The following is a 17,100-nucleotide window of genomic DNA, read 5'->3' on the forward strand; positions in this document are numbered from 1 at the left end:
CCCCAGCTTCACCAGAAAATGTAGTAATGAATCTACAGGTATCAGTCTCACGCTTAGTGGATTGTTGTTTTTCTTTCAATAAGCTACTTAGTCAAATTTTTTTCACTTTCTCAAATGTCTTAGTTAACAATTCATTCTTGTATCCTCTAGCCTGAAACCTATTGATGGCATCTTTTGCTGCGTGTTCAAAATCATCAATGTATGAACAGTTTCTCTTTAGGCGTAACAGTTCTCCATATGGTATGCTATTCTTTAAGCTCTTTTGGTGACTGCTATTAGCCTCAAGAGTCGTGCTACCAGCTGTCGATTTTCTAAACAGCTTTGTGCAGATCTTGCCATCTTGAATAAACACTTGTAGGTCTAGAAAGGATACCTCCTTTTGGCTCATCTGTCCACTGAAGTGGAGGTTCAGTGAGTTCCTATTTAGTTCTTCAATATATGCCTCTGCCTGTGATTTAGGACCTTTCCATAGGATAAACAGGTCATCTATATACCTATGCCAGGATATGGTGCAGTCCACCCATCCACTGTACTCATCCTCCCAGGCCACCTGCTTCTCCCACCAGCCCACAAATAAATTTGCGTTGCTGGGGGCGAAGCAGGTGCCCATTGCGGTCACCCTTATTTGGAAGATATTGTTATTGAGAACAAATTCTGCAAACTCCAATAGCATCTCGTTATGCTCTGATAGTTCAAGTGACCTTCCTTTTAAGAAGTACCGTACTGCCTGTAATCCCTTTTGGTGTTCTATCACTGTATATAGACTGGTTATATAAAGTACAATCATCCACATATCCTGCTCCCATGTTATGTCCATAATGCGCTTGATAAAATTTGTAGAGTTGAGAGAGCGCAAACTGACCAAAATGTAGAAGTGCGTCACACTTACACGTAGTAAGCACAAGTCATGAAGAGAAATGCCATGAGTGCTGATAGTACCTACATCTATATTCTGAAATGTGTAGTTAATGTAGAGATTTAAGTAGAAGTGGAACGAATACAGAAATGTGTGAAACCAATGATATAATTAAACGTGATTATTCCTGAAGCCATGTTGTGTAGCTGCTAAAATATAAGATGGCATACGGAAACGCTGAACGTGGTAGGCCTCAGGGCCAGAGCTAGAAGGGAGGGGGAAGGTGGTTCAATTTCACAACGTGGCTTGCACTAATGTTTTAGTAATAACAAATAGACCATGATTTATAGATGTGTTTACTGAATAGCAGAATAAGAGTACTAACATGCCATAATTAAAGAAAAAGTCGAAAGTTATAATCATTATGAGAAATGTTGTAGGCCTGAAAAGTTTAACGTTGATTTACACATATTAGTCTGGGCCGGGGAATGTTGCAACGATGTTGGAAGTCTATGAGAATTGGGATTTGGCTGCAACTATCTGTCTGTAAGAGAAAAGGGGGTATTCAATTAGAAATAAAATGAATAGAAGTCTGTTCAAGAAGCGGACCAGACATGGAGGAGGGTTCCGGAATGTTTAAGGGGTATCAGCGGGCCGGAGACGAGTCTGAGAAGCAAGGTCGACTCTAACCACAAGGCCTCATCATGGAAAAAGCCAGAAGCTACACCACGTGAGGGGCGTCTCACGAGGGGCGTCCTAAATGTTGTTGTATTTTTGTATTAGGGACAGCACCCCTGGGGGGAGTTAGAGCAGAAGCCTGAGGACCCTTAAGAGAGCGGATGGGTAGGCAGAGAGGGGTCATGATTGGAGAACTATAGGTTTTCACCAAGAGACTGAGAGTGGGTGACTTCCCTTGGGGGTCATTCACTGCTGACACCTTTGTTAGGTAGGGACCTGATTAAGTAGGGATACCATCTAGATCAGGGTAGGGACAGCCTAACCTGTCTTTTCCCTCCGGCTGTAAATGACTGAGAGATCTCAGTATGTGTCTATGCTAATAGCCCTATTATTTTTAGAACTGGTTTTGGTAGTTTCCGTTGCTCGTCTGAGGGCTTTCAGAGAGCACATGTATGTAGTTGGGCCCGTGTATCTTGTGAATCTCATCTTGAGATGCTTGTACCTGCAACTTATCTTGACTTTATAATAAATCCTTGAAAGCTAGAAGTTGTTTGTGATCCTTTGAAGCGGAGTCCTTTATTGGGTGAACTAACTTGGTAAGAGATGCACTTTCTTCCCTCAATGACAGGCAATAAAGATTCAGTCGACCAGATCGAGGTTTAGATCAATAGTGATAAGATATCGATCAAAATCTCGCCCTTCCAGTTGGTAGCTATAGAGAATGGTTGCCTTCTTGAGGAAGGTGATCTAGGCCAGGTTAGATTACCCCAAGGCCCCTAGAGATCGATGATCGGAAGAACCGCCCGCCGAAGAAGGACCGGATGACGTGAGACAGAAAAGCAGCAGTATCGGTCGAGAGTGAGTATAAAGGGTCATGCGTGTTAAGATTGCGGTGTTTTGTATTGTATCTATGTTGTACATGTCTGGCGGAGTTGAATGCTTGTAGAGTGACTGTGGAACAGGTTGTGAGCGCGCACAACCGGTGGAAATCTTAAGTTCAAGGAGAGCTTAAGTGGTTCGGGTGTATCGGACACCCAGAGTAATTGTTAACTAGAGTGAAGGGGGTCACGAGGTACCACTGATCACCCGAAGGACCGAGATAGGGGGAACGTAAGAGTGAGTGCGTGAGTAACGGACGCTGGTCGGAAGTTACTGTGTGTGTAAAGAACCTATCAGAGAGACGATAGACATCTCGTCAGTTGTGTTGACAATTACAGATAGACTGTGGACGTACAGTCGAGGGAAGTGACCGCTTGGTCGGAAGTAGTCATTTTTCGGAGTATGAATGGGACGCATGCATGACCGCGAAGAGAGCTGAGAAAGGAGGGGTGCTGCTGCGAAGCGGAGACTAGTGACATCAGAAAGTGCCGCGCTGGGATTGGCCGGCCGGTGAAAGACCGCGCTGCGATAGGCCAGCTAGCAAAGCCGCGCTAGGATTGGTGGATTGTCATCAGGAAGTAAACAGAGTATTCAAGCTGGAAATTTTGCGCATAATTATGAAGTGTTTTAAATGGTTAAGAGCGCTGTTTAAAAGAGAGCGCAGGGGATCGTATGAAGGGGAAGAAGCCCCGCCGGAGGGTACACCAGCCCGTTATATGGGGACAAATCTTGGGCTGCATACGATTCTATGGATCACAGAGTGGAGTAAGATGACAGATGGAAATGAGGAACTCACGTTCCCGAAGTACGGGACGTTCAGATTAGAGGTGCTACACAGATTAAAAGCAATTATGACCTCAACGAGACCCTTGCCTAGACCAACCCAGTTTGAAGCCCTTAATGCATGGATTAGGGCAGCGCATGAAAAGAACATGAACAGACGGCAAGAAAGAGTGAAACGCTCGGTAAGGGCAGTACAGGATGCCAAGTGGGATGCGGATGCTAAAAGATGGAGGGTGCATAACCTGGAAGTAAATAAATTATATCCAGTGTTAGAGATGCCCGGGAACAAAAGCCCCCTAGAGGAGGATGACGAGAGCGAGACAGAGGACAGCCTGATAAACAGATTATTGACAGACAGGCCACCTCCGTATAACAGAGCAGGGGGAGATGTTGAGAATAGTGAGAAAGGGGGGGGCAATGCAGGAGAGCATGGGCCGCTTCCCAGCCCCGATTGGGATCCCGCTGCAAGGAAAGAACTGTCCCAGGCTAGCCAGGTGCAACAGGTAGTTGGGAGGTTTGTGGTGCAAAGGCCGCCAGAGACAGAGTGTGCCACATCCTACTCATTACCTGATGCACTACAGGTACCTGTTACCATAGGTCCTATAGTATCGATATATGACCCAGAGAGAGCTAGAGGGGAGGAACGGGTACGGAGGGACCGAGAAAGAGCAGAGATGGCAAGGAGGAATGATACGATCAACTCCCCAAGCCAGTTGCCGATACCAAGAGAGTGGAGCACCCCAGTACCCACGGCAGGGGATCTGGGGGACATTAGATGGCCAGAGGATATGAGGGGATCAGGACGGAAATCCTTTCAGGAGTTAAATGAGTACATGAAGAAGTGGGATGAGGCAGTAGAGGCTCACAAGAACATCATAACTGCGGAAGCTGAAAGGGAAAGGCAGGACAGCAGAGCCCGGACTCACTGCGGGGCTGAAGAGAGCAGTCCGGAGTGGGACGGGAGGGAGAAAGACAGTAGGAGAGGCACCCATTGGGCCCGGAGAGGAGGTAGATCAGACCTGGAAAACGGGGGGGTGTCTCGCCCAATACGTAGTGATGAAGACAGAAGGGCTCGGGAGTACAGAGACAGCTTTAAGTGTATCCACTGCGTGCCAGACAATAGAGAACAGAGTGGGAGTTGCGAAAGGCCGCACCATAGTCCCTGTGAAGACGGACATGAGCGCAGCCCAGGGAATATGGGAAACCAGGAAGGATCGTATCAGATACTGAGTGATACGAGGCCAAGAGAGAATGGGGATCGAAGGGAGAATAGCAGAGAGGCTTACTGTGAAAAGAGAGGAGAGAATGGACAAAGTAAGGTAGGGGGTAACAGGCCCGTGTTCCATCACCTTCCCAGATCGGATGGCCGAGCATGGGACCTGGAGAGATGGGAACAAGAGAGAGCACTCCCCAACTCTCCCGAACCCAAACGTAGGGCCCGAAGTTGGGATGGGAGAGAAACCTGTGAACCCCCCTCGAAGGAGGTATTGCGAGCAGAAATAAAAGCCAAAAGACTCGATGTCTCCAGCTTAAAGTCGGATCTGGATGACATGGTAGACGGTACCCTGCCCTTAGAAAGAATGGACATGTATGAGCAGGATGAAATTCTGTTCATGGCAAAGGACGTAACTCGAAAGGCGAGGGCAACCCATGAGAAATTGGTAGAACTAGCAGGCAAATATATGGTGGACCTGTCAAGAACCAAAGCATTACAGGGCAACCACAGACTACATTACACAGACCGAGATCTAGATGAGAGGAGAACCATCGGATTGAAAACACACATAAGGGAGCTGATCACTGGAATAAGGACGTGGAGGGCCCTAGATAAGTGGGAAGAGAGGTGGTCCAAGAGAGGGACCGTCAGGAGAAGCACACTTGGTATGACACCGGGAGGACAGCAGGGAGTAGAGACATACCCTTTGAGGGAAGTCGCAAATGGGACCTATGTCCACGTCCCTTGGAGTAGGGGGGATTTAGCTGCTTTTACCACCTCTTTCCCCAAACTGCGGGAAAACCCAGTGGAGTGGTATAAGCAAGTTGAGAGATTCGTAAAAATCTCAAAGGTCCTATGGATAGATTTGAACACGCTGTTTGACATAGTAGTGCCAGGAGATTTGTGGACCGCATGCAAGGTTAGCGCTGAGTGGCCCACCATAGAGCCCGAGAGAGATGCTAAGACTAATGGGCCGTCCGAGAGTGTGATGGCAAAGTTCGAGAGAGTAATGACTTGGCTGAAAGATAAAGTGCCAATGCAAGACATAGATTGGGTAAAAATTGACCGAACAAGACAGGAACCCAAAGAGACAGTTCACGAATACTATGAGAGATTGCTGAAGGCGTTCAAACAGTATAGCGGTCTGGATGTAATGGATCCAAAGGACATAGGGCAATTTGTGTCCAAGTTCGTCTTGGGCCTGAGACCGGATATTAGTTTAATGATACAGCAACACTTGATCTGTTGGCAAAATAAACACCTAGACGAAATACTGAGGTATGCCAGGTACTGCTGTGATGAGATAGACTCCAAGGCTAAGAAACTAAAGGAGAAACTGATGGTGGTACAGATGCAGGCAGCTGGGAAGGGGGGACAGCAGCAACAGCAACCAGGAACCGGTACTGGAGGAAAGAAACAGTACAGTCAGAACAAGGGCAATGAGGAGAACTCCACCTTTAGACCCAGGATAGATATAGCTGCCTTAAAGAAAACAACTAGGTGCCACCAGTGTAACGAGGTGGGACATTGGAAACGCGAGTGTCCCTATAATGTTGAGATAGGAGACCAAGAGGTAGAAGAGGAAGTGACCCAGAGTGCGCCTGCAAGAGGGGTAACGCAATACCAGGGAAAGGTGCTCAAAGGGGGGGGCCCACCTCCCCGAGCTCAGTTCCCGCAGCCACCCAGAGTAGGGACTATGGGTAAGACCTATAGACAGATGCCACTGTTTGTCGGGGGAGAGGAATGCTATTATGTGGACCCACTAACTGGACAGAGGGTAGAAAGGGATGACTGCACTCTCGGGGCAGCTCTGGAGGTAGATCAGAGGGGACCCTATGTTGAGGCCGAAGTGGCAGGGTTCCCCACGACATTTCTAGTGGACACAGGAGCCACCCGATCCACGATCAGGTCAGCCGCAGTGCCAGGCCTGCCCATGTCTGGAGAGACCATACAAGTGGTGGGGGTCGCTAACAGGAGAATGACCAGTCCTCTGACTGAACCCGTGCAGGTGAAAATAGGGAAGTACAGAGATGAGCATCAGTTTGTGGTTTGCGATTCTAGTCCTGTATGTCTGCTAGGAAGAGACCTTTTGTGCAAGTTAAATTGCACCATATATTGCACACCACAGGGCGTGGAGGTATTGACTAATGACGATGATGCAGATTTTAAAGTCGCAAATTCCAGAATATGTGTGGAATTGTATCCCACTCTGACAGTAGATGAGCTCCCCTGGGATCTGAGAGAGACGGTTGCTCCAGAAGTGTGGGATTTCACGGGGGTAGAGATTGGGTTGGTGAAAGGGGTGGACCCAGTGAAAATTGTAGTGAAACCGCATGCTGAGTTTCCAAGAACACCTCAATATAAATTGACTCCAGAAACGATTGCAGGCATCAAACCTGTGATCGAATCCATGATTAAGCAGGGAATACTGAAGGAAATCATGGGTAGTCCATGTAACTCCCCGATTATGGGTTTGCAGAAACCAAATGGGAAATTCCGGATAGTGCAGGACCTCAGAAAGATTAATAACATAGTCGTTTCGTGTTGTCCAGTGGTACCGAATCCATCCGTGATACTGTTTCAGATACCGTTCCAAGCAGAATGGTTCACTGTAATTGATCTTTGTCAGGCTTTCTTCTCGATCCCTCTGGACGAAGAAAGCCATTTTCTTTTCGCATTTAAGCTGGAAGGTCGCGTCCTAACATGGTGTCGTATTCCTCAGGGGTATACAGAGAGCCCATCGATCTTCAACCAGCTTTTAAAGAAAAATCTTGAAAGTCTAGTGCTGCCCCAGAGGTCAGTTCTGGTCCAGTACATAGACGACCTCCTTGTGGCGTCAGAAACAGAGGAAGCTTGCAGGGAAGACTCTATTGCTTTGTTAAATCACCTAGCTGAGAATGGGCATAAGGTGTCCCCGGGAAAATTGCAGTACTGCCTGACAGAGGTGCAGTACTTGGGACACAGAATTGAGAAAGGTAAACGAAAAGTGTCACCAGACAGGATAGAGGCCATCATGAAGATGAATGCGCCTAAAACACAGAGAGAAGTCAGGATGTTCCTAGGAATGGTGGGATATTGCCGACAGTGGATTGCAAACTTTTCACTGAAAGCAAAGCCCTTGCAAAAACTGACGCACAAGGAGGTGAGCGATCCGGTACCATGGGACAAAGACTGTTTGATGGCATTCCTGCAGCTGAGAGAGGACTTGTGTCGTGCTCCGGCTCTGGGAATGCCGGATTACGATAAACCATTCTTGCTCTACTGTTGTGAGAGAGAGGGTTGCGCGCTGTCTGTGTTAGTCCAAATTCATGGGAATGCCCGTAGACCAGTCGCTTATTTCTCGGCTACTTTAGACCCAGTAGCCGCAGCGTTGCCCGGATGTCTCAAATCCGTTGCCGCAACAGGTGTCAGCATCGAGAGGTGTGAGAATATTGTCATGGGGCACCCGTTAGAGGTGCACGTGCCCCATTCTGTTGAATTGTTGATGACCAGGACTAAAACACAGCATCTGACGAACAGCAGGCTCACGCGCTATGAGCAAGTCATTCTTGCTGCAGAGAACGTGACCCTCAGGAGATGCTCTGTTTTAAATCCTGCTACCTTGATGCCACTTCCAAACGATATTGAGGATGATGAAGATTGTACAGACCATGACTGCCTCGATGTGACTGAACTATGCACCAAACCAAGACCCGACATCGTAGATGAGCCACTGACTGACCCAGATGAAATTTTCTTTGTCGATGGCTCATGTGTAAGAGACGAAGTTGGGCAGTTGAGAGCAGCTTACGCTGTTTGCACAATTACTGGAGTAGTGGAAGCTGGATGCCTGGAAGGAGTACACTCCGCTCAGGTAGCCGAGATTATTGCCCTGACACGTGCCTGCCTGGCAAGCAATCAAATCCGAGTCACCATATACACTGACAGTCAATATGGTTACGGGGTAGTTCATGATTACGGGCAGTTGTGGTCTCAAAGAGGTTTCATGACCTCTTCAGGCTCTCCCATTCGCAATGGAGAATTTGTGCGCCTGTTGTTAGAGGCATTGCAATGTCCAGCAGGTATCGCAGTTGTGAAATGCACCGCACATACCAGAAATATGGACTTCGTGTCACAAGGCAATAGATATGCCGACGAAGTCGCACGGTATTGCGCGGAAACAGGGTACTCTTTCACAGAGGTGGAAGTGGGTGGAATAAATGTAAGGACTGAATTAGCCATGATATTAGAAACTGTCGATACATGGGACGAACTAAAGGAAATGCAAGAAAATGCTCCTGATTGTGAAAAAGAAACATGGCAAAAGGCAGGATGTGTGATGGGTGAGGCCCATTTCTGGGTCTCAGCAGATGGCAGAGCAGTGTTGCCCAATGAGATGGTGAGCCCAATGGCCAGACACATACATGGTCCTGTCCACTTAGGAAGAGATGCTATGCTGAGAGTGTTTAGACAGACCTGGTACAACCCTAAGTTCAGAGTAGCAGCCGAAGCAGTGTGCCAGCGTTGTGTGACGTGTCAGCAGTTGAATGTAGGGAAAAAGACACCAGTTGCACTGAGCCACATTGGGAGGTCAGGAGGTCCATTCAATCGAATGCAGATAGATTTCATTGAAATGCCAAGGTGCAGCCGCCTCCGTTATATCCTGGTGGTTGTTTGCGTTTTCTCCAGATGGGTTGAGGCATATCCTACACGTAGGTGCGACACCCTCACAGTAGCCAAGTTACTGCTTAGGGAGCTTATCCCGCGCTTCGGGGTGCCGGCCTCTTTGGAATCAGATAGGGGAACGCATTTCAACAGCTCGCTTGTGAAAATGATTTGTGCAGCTTTGAACATAGATCAGAAACTACATTGCAGTTATCGACCAGAGGCTTCAGGAATTGTGGAGCAAATAAATGGCACCATCAAGGCCAGAATTGCAAAGGTGTGTTCATCAACATCCTTGAGTTGGCCTGATGCGTTGCCACTGGTCCTTATGAGCCTCCGTAGTACCCCGGATAGGAGAACTGGTTTGTCTCCTCATGAGGTATTGATGGGAAGAGCAATGAGGTTACCTTCTGTCCCAACTGCTGCACTGATTAGCATCACAGATGATATGATCCTGGACTATTGTAAGGGGCTGTCTGACGCCATTCATTCTGTGTCCCTTCAGGTGCAGGCTGCCGAGGTACCATCGTGCCAGGACCCGTGTCATGACTTGCTTCCTGGGGACTGGGTCCTGGTGAAAAAGCACGTGAGAAGAAGCTGCTTGGATGTTCGTTGGCGTGGGCCCTTTCAGATCATCCTGATCACGAACACGGCAGTGAAAGTGGGAGGCCTGCCCAACTGGATCCACGCGTCGCACACGCGGAGAGTACCAGCACCTCTGGAAGACACAGCTCCTCTCTCGGATAGACGTCCAGCTGCGGACCGAGAAGCCATAGAGGGGGCTAGCCAAGCTGTAGAGGTGCCAGCGGAAGAAAGGAACGAGTCTGACCAAGCTGAGGACGGTCAGTACAGCAGCGAAACAGACGACGCTACTGAAGGAGAAAGTAGCTGGGAGTACGAGTCAGACACTGACAGGTCTGACAGAGAGCGTGAACAGACAAGGAGGAGAAGGAGTAGAAGGGTACGTGGAGAAGCGGATTGGCCGCAGAGAAGAAGCTCTAGTCTGAGGTCAACTCCAGAGAGAACCCTTCCTCCGATATCAGAAGATTCAGACCCGGAAGAAGGTGCTCAGGGCGCTGAAGCACCGGTCTTGAGGAGGTCAAGAAGAGTGCGTGTACCTAGCAGGAGATACTCCACCCCTGAGTGGACATATCTGGCGACAGATGGCTTCGAAACCAGTGACAGGGAGGATCCGAGCGGTGGTGGTGTCCAGTTCTGAGCCCATCATAACAGTAGAGATACGACTGTTAGTGCCCGGTGTCGAACAAGAAGGGTCACTGACATTTATGGTTCCCCGACCTCCCCGCCTCAGCAAGTTAAAGCACATGTTTCTCACAGAATTGCAATTCCCCGATTTTGGTACAAAGATATCAGCCCAAGAAGAGCACAATCTTCGTATGGAGATATTGAACTTTGCTGTCGAAGCTGCAGGCGATCGCCTGATAGTGGATGCTTAAAAGACTTTGTAAATAAGCGAGAAGAAAAGAAGATTACCTAGCGCCCAGGAAGCAGAGAATCTTAGGGACCTTCCCTTGAGTTACTGGAGAAGGGCTAGGGTTGTCTGTATTGGACTGTAAAGAACTTTTGCGAAGAAGGTTGTCAGCTTCCAGTTGTGTGGTTCTAAGGACAAAAGGAGTAAGAGAGACTGTAAAGGAACGAAAGGAAAAAAAAAAAAACTTTGTGCCAAGATAAGAAAGAGCCATACAGTCTGACGAAATGGAGGCCGGCACCCAGAACCGCAGAGCGAAATGTATAATAGGTACACTAATAGTAGGAGTGATAATATTAATAGCTTTAGTAGTAACAGTCTCTTATGTAAAGGGACGTGAGGAAGAGGTAAAGGTAACTGATGGGAAATCTGTAGAGGCGCTTACACCCACCGTTGCTGGTGAGAAAGGGGAAAACACTCAAGAAAAAGCGTTATTAGCTGCAGAAGCCCGCAGGTTACACGTAGATGAGTCCCAAGGAGACTTTAGGTCTAATGCTTATGCTAAACTTCTGTATGAATACGTGGATGCCATGGAGGATAAGGACTGTTACGTCTGCATGCAGTTGCCGGCGTCTGTAGATGAAGGCATTCGATATCATCACCTCCCGCTGACGTATGGCATTACATGTAGCTTATTGCTTAGTATATTTTATGGGAGAGATAGTTTTGAATACTATTTCTCCAATTACGATGCAGTGTTACCAGAAGTCCCTAATTATAAACAAATGAATAAATGGGACTACTGGAAGAGTGAAGACAGGTTGGCAAAGTTTTTCATTCCTTGGATTACCTTAGATACTTCACATGCCCGCAGAAATAACCTGACATGCAAGGTGTCAGAAGTCGAGAAAAAGTTCATAGGGCAGGTGGATGATCGAAATAGGAGACAAAAGATTTTGAAAAAATCAGGACAATGGAAAACAGATTGGACCGAGGAAGAGAAGGCACACAAGAGAAAAGGTAGTAGTGGTCCAATAGCTTTAGATAGAACGCAGAGAGGAAAGTTATGTCTTCATAGAGCCAAAACGTATTATGAAAATGTATACGTGGGAGAAGTTAGCTGTGAACATGCTTTCAATTTAGAGTACTATACTAAAGACTTCCTGAAGGGAATGCAAGCGATTCCAAATGTATATTTTGTATGTGGGAGAAATGCCTACGTAAGACTACCTGACAACTGGTATGGATCATGTTACTTGGCAATTATCTTCCCTAAAATATATCATGCCCAAGACTTAGAGATCATCGAGGGCAAGACATCATCGAGGGGAAGGAGAGATGTAGGAGGTGTAGAAATGGTTGGAGATGTCTTTGGAGCTGTGTTCCCTCTTTTGGGATTAATCCTTAATGATGTCAAAATTAGACGACTGGCAACAGTCGTAGACAGGTTGTCTGCCAGCACTGCTCAGTCCTTAATGTTGGTAGAAGGAGAGATGCAATCGATAAGGGCTATGGTTCTTCAGAACCGTCTTGCCTTAGACGTCCTATTAGCAAAAGAGGGCGGAGTCTGTAAGGCTTTGAAGGTCCAGGAATGTTGCACTTACATTCCAGACAATTCGAAGCCCCTTGAGAAAGTTATTAGGAACATAACTGATATTCACAAGGAGATCGAAGACCTGAGCAGAGAAAATGTCTGGGAAAAGGTGGGCCATGGAATAAGTGAGGCTGGAGGTTGGCTCACCACCTTAGGCAAAAGCTTTGTGTGGAAAATACTAAAACCTATCATCATAATATTGATCTGTGGGATCGTGTTGTGGGGATTGGTGAGGGTATTCAAATGGTACAGATCAAGAAGGTCAGAGAGGGCTCGGAGAAAACAGCTGCAGAGATTGGCTGCCATACAAGATAGTCAGTACCGGAGTCTGAGGGCTTTGGAAACACAGAAACGAGTTATGCTAGCAATCACTGCAGTTTGAATGTTAATGATGACCCCGAGAGGTCATCAAAGGGGGGAACTGAGAGAGCGCAAACTGACCAAAATGTAGAAGTGCGTCACACTTACACGTAGTAAGCACAAGTCATGAAGAGAAATGCCATGAGTGCTGATAGTACCTACATCTATATTCTGAAATGTGTAGTTAATGTAGAGATTTAAGTAGAAGTGGAACGAATACAGAAATGTGTGAAACCAATGATATAATTAAACGTGATTATTCCTGAAGCCATGTTGTGTAGCTGCTAAAATATAAGATGGCATACGGAAACGCTGAACGTGGTAGGCCTCAGGGCCAGAGCTAGAAGGGAGGGGGAAGGTGGTTCAATTTCACAACGTGGCTTGCACTAATGTTTTAGTAATAACAAATAGACCATGATTTATAGATGTGTTTACTGAATAGCAGAATAAGAGTACTAACATGCCATAATTAAAGAAAAAGTCGAAAGTTATAATCATTATGAGAAATGTTGTAGGTCTGAAAAGTTTAACGTTGATTTACACATATTAGTCTGGGCCGGGGAATGTTGCAACGATGTTGGAAGTCTATGAGAATTGGGATTTGGCTGCAACTATCTGTCTGTAAGAGAAAAGGGGGTATTCAATTAGAAATAAAATGAGTAGAAGTCTGTTCAAGAAGCGGACCAGACATGGAGGAGGGTTCCGGAATGTTTAAGGGGTATCAGCGGGCCGGAGACGAGTCTGAGAAGCAAGGTCGACTCTAACCACAAGGCCTCATCATGGAAAAAGCCAGAAGCTACACCACGTGAGGGGCGTCTCACGAGGGGCGTCCTAAATGTTGTTGTATTTTTGTATTAGGGACAGCACCCCTGGGGGGAGTTAGAGCAGAAGCCTGAGGACCCTTAAGAGAGCAGATGGGTAGGCAGAGAGGGGTCATGATTGGAGAACTATAGGTTTTCACCAAGAGACTGAGAGTGGGTGACTTCCCTTGGGGGTCATTCACTGCTGACACCTTTGTTAGGTAGGGACCTGATTAAGTAGGGATACCATCTAGATCAGGGTAGGGACAGCCTAACCTGTCTTTTCCCTCCGGCTGTAAATGACAGAGATCTCAGTATGTGTCTATGCTAATAGCCCTATTATTTTTAGAACTGGTTTTGGTAGTTTCCGTTGCTCGTCTGAGGGCTTTCAGAGAGCACATGTATGTAGTTGGGCCCGTGTATCTTGTGAATCTCATCTTGAGATGCTTGTACCTGCAACTTATCTTGACTTTATAATAAATCCTTGAAAGCTAGAAGTTGTTTGTGATCCTTTGAAGCGGAGTCCTTTATTGGGTGAACTAACTTGGTAAGAGATGCACTTTCTTCCCTCAATGACAGGCAATAAAGATTCAGTCGACCAGATCGAGGTTTAGATCAATAGTGATAAGATATCGATCAAAATCTCGCCCTTCCAGAGTCTTGTATATATGAGGGCAGTGTTCTGACAAAGTCTGAAAGAAAATGATGTATTGGGACATGGATTCTGTCAAACAACCAATTGAGGAGACGATGGGTCTGCCAGGTGGCCTCTTCGTGTCTTTGTGAATTTTGGGTAGGTGGTAAAAGGTTGAGGTTAAGGGGTGAGGGCATGAAAGAAATGTATATTAGTGGTCGTTAATCATGCTCTTATTTGCCCATTTCATAATCAGTTGATGATATTGTTGAATGTTGAAAATATATACTCCTTTAATAATTTTTGGTAACAGTTCTCGTTTGATAACGGTCGCATTGCTTCCTGAATATAAAATTCTCTTGTCCTCAACACAATATTCCCACCTTTATCTGAGGGCTTATATATTTTCTCCTGGTTGTCTTGTAATTGTTTCAGAGCCTTCTATTCTCCTCTCGTCAAATTGTGTTCAAAGTGAGGCACTGAAGAGGTTCTCATTTTCAGTAGATCTTGATTGACTGCCCCTTCAAACACATCAATAGCATCATAAGACGATAAGGTATATATGTAGATTTCGGTTTGAATTTTGTGGGTGCTGATCTTGGTATGATGCCATAACTCATTACTTCCAATAGATTCAAATCAGGATCTTGAGAGCCAGTTGGTTCTTGGCTTGATATCACTTGTAGAGTTCTGAGATCTGAGCCGGTCAGTGTGGAAGTTTCTGTGCTTGTGCCAAGTTCTACAGGGGCGGGCATTTGGTTTTGCCCCCTTAATTTGAAAAATGTACGTAGCTTCAATTTGCGAGTGAACAAGTATAGATCAATGCGTGTTTGGGTGTATTCTAATTTCTTCGAGGGGCAGAAGGTCAGTCCTTTGTTTAAGACACTTTCTTGATCTTTGGATAGCTGATGTCAAAATAATAATGGTGAGATCAGTAGTAAGCTCAACTTCTTTAGGCTTTTCTTGCTCTGGGTTTGGCTGGCCATTCCTAGTTGTCGCCCTGAATCGGCAGCCCCTTCGTGTCTTTTTATGGCTCTGCTTTTTTCTTCCTGTAGTCTGCCCCCCCCCCCCCGTTGATGGGAGTTGCGCATTAATTGAAACTCCTCTAAAAAACGTCCTCTTCCACTCAGGGTATATTCAGCTGTACCTGCAAATTCTTCCCCAGATTGCTCTGTGTCGGTACTCACAGCTGACTCTGATGTTTCTTTAGTTTGAAAACATTTTTGGCCCGCTCCTCTCAGTACTCTTCTAGGTGCGTCAAATTTCCACGCAAAGGTAAGAATTCTTGCTTGCTCATAGTCTTTGGCATCACAGTTGAATTTTGTATGTTTTCTTTGTTTAATTTTGTCTTGATATGCGATCAACCGTGCTTTCATTTTTTCACATAGGTCGTCTTCATCTGCTACTTCTGTGTTAGCATCGATCAGTGCCTCAACTTCTGCTATTTCTTTCATGCATTTCTCTCAGTCACTCCAGGCAAACTAAATCAGGATCCTTAGCATACCTGCACTCGCTTCCAATGTAAATTCGGACCATTCCTCTAGTAGTGCAGGGTCAGGGTTCTCGTAGGACGGAATAGTATAAATCCGCAAGGGACGCGTTTAACCTCTAAGTAGTGCTGCAGTGAAGTCTCTTCCCACCACTTGCGGATTTCACTTTATATCAAACGTTCCAATTTATTAGGTAATGCCTTTAATGAGTTTGGAGTGCCATTCGTATTGACTTTGTCTGGACGCTGCATGAGGCTACATCTAAACGTATCCGCCGCTTCCTCGTGGCATCCGAGAACATTATAATTCAAATGGGCGGGGCTTCAGTTAGTGTCGACAGCGTGTGAGATTCAAATCGAATCAAATTACTTGTAAAACCACTCACTCCGGCTGCAATTAGTGAAGGGTGCAAAATATGTTACGATCAAGTCATATATATGGAGAGATGTGTATGTAGTGTATATATACATACACATACATATATATAGATATACATACACACATATACATACACATATATACACACTAGCAAAAGTTGTAGGTTTCGTATAAAATGTTTAAAGATCCATATAACAATCGTCACCTAACTGGAGCCTGATGGCATCTTTGTTCCTCAATGTTGCCAGCATTTACCACGCGACACATTTTAAAACAACTTTTTCTTCAATACTGTGATTACCATGAAAAAACGTTAATAGAAAACAAGCATTTACAATGCAATGGTCTCGGCATCATTAAAGGTAGAGCTATTGGCATTGCTCATGACATTTCTTTTTTTTTTCTTTAAATCATAAATAAATGAAAAGAACTTAGGGCAAGAGAGATTCCCTACTCAATGCTCTTTCCAGCCAAGCTAAGAATAGTGGCCGACAATAAAACATGGTTTTTCGACAATCCGGAGGCGGCACAGGATTGGCTGGAGGGTTGGAGACCAGCGCGCCAACCTCGCCGTTCTAACAGGCCGAACAAGCACCGCACTAACGGATCCCGTCCGGGCTCCCAGTTGTCCGGAGGAGAAGCAGAACTACACTCACCTCTGAACGACATACCAGAAACGGAAGATAACGAAGAACAATGACTTCCTGATGTTGCCTTCTAGGCCAAATGTAATGCTGACCGGGCGTGCCGCCATGGACACTGGGCGGAGGTCCTCCGTGGCCAAGGAGGGGTGCCGCAGACTCCGGAGAGTCCTTCACCCCAGCGAGCAAGTACTGTGTTTTGGGTTGGGATCAGGCACTCTGCTGAGTTGGGGGGGCGGGCAGTTCTAAGTCCGTTTAGCAGGGGGGCAGGGAGGGGGGGGTGTTGGGGGTTGGGAGGTTTTGCATTTTATAGACTTTCACTGGTCAAGAATGGAACTACATGGCACACACGCGTAGTATAGCCGCAACCTGGCAACTCAATCGAACACAATCAATACAACACACTGGTACTTGCAACCGCAGACGCTATGGCACGCACCACACAAGCTGACGCAGAGAGGGGGAATCTATAATAGGGCAGGTGACACCGTTGAGCCTCATGACATGGAATGTGAGGGGCCTGGGGGACAAGGTCAAACGAGGATTAATATTGCAGAGTATAAGAAGATTGAGTCCAGCCCTGGTCGTACTACAAGAAACGCACTTAACAGGCACAGCAACACAGGCCCTAGACAGGAAGGGCTACCGTATGATCGTCCACTCAGAATTCACTAGGGGGTCCCGTGGTACAGGGATTCTAATGCACCACTCATCAAGA

General features: G+C 46.5%; 1 pseudogene across 1 annotated transcript in view; it reads right to left on the reverse strand.

Moving 5' to 3' along the window:
* Window positions 1-15,327, reverse strand: part of LOC147690225 (tumor necrosis factor alpha-induced protein 2-like) — a 113,879-nt pseudogene extending 98,552 nt beyond the window's left edge. Inside the window, exon 1 of the transcript XR_015300139.1 lies at window positions 15,021-15,327. The product of XR_015300139.1 is annotated as a tumor necrosis factor alpha-induced protein 2-like (transcript). The remainder of the gene's footprint in view (window positions 1-15,020) is intronic.
* Window positions 15,328-17,100: the final 1,773 nt, after the last annotated feature.

The sequence above is a fragment of the Lissotriton vulgaris genome, chromosome 9, assembly GCF_964263255.1.
Source record: "Lissotriton vulgaris chromosome 9, aLisVul1.2, whole genome shotgun sequence".
Taxonomy (NCBI): domain Eukaryota; kingdom Metazoa; phylum Chordata; class Amphibia; order Caudata; family Salamandridae; genus Lissotriton; species Lissotriton vulgaris.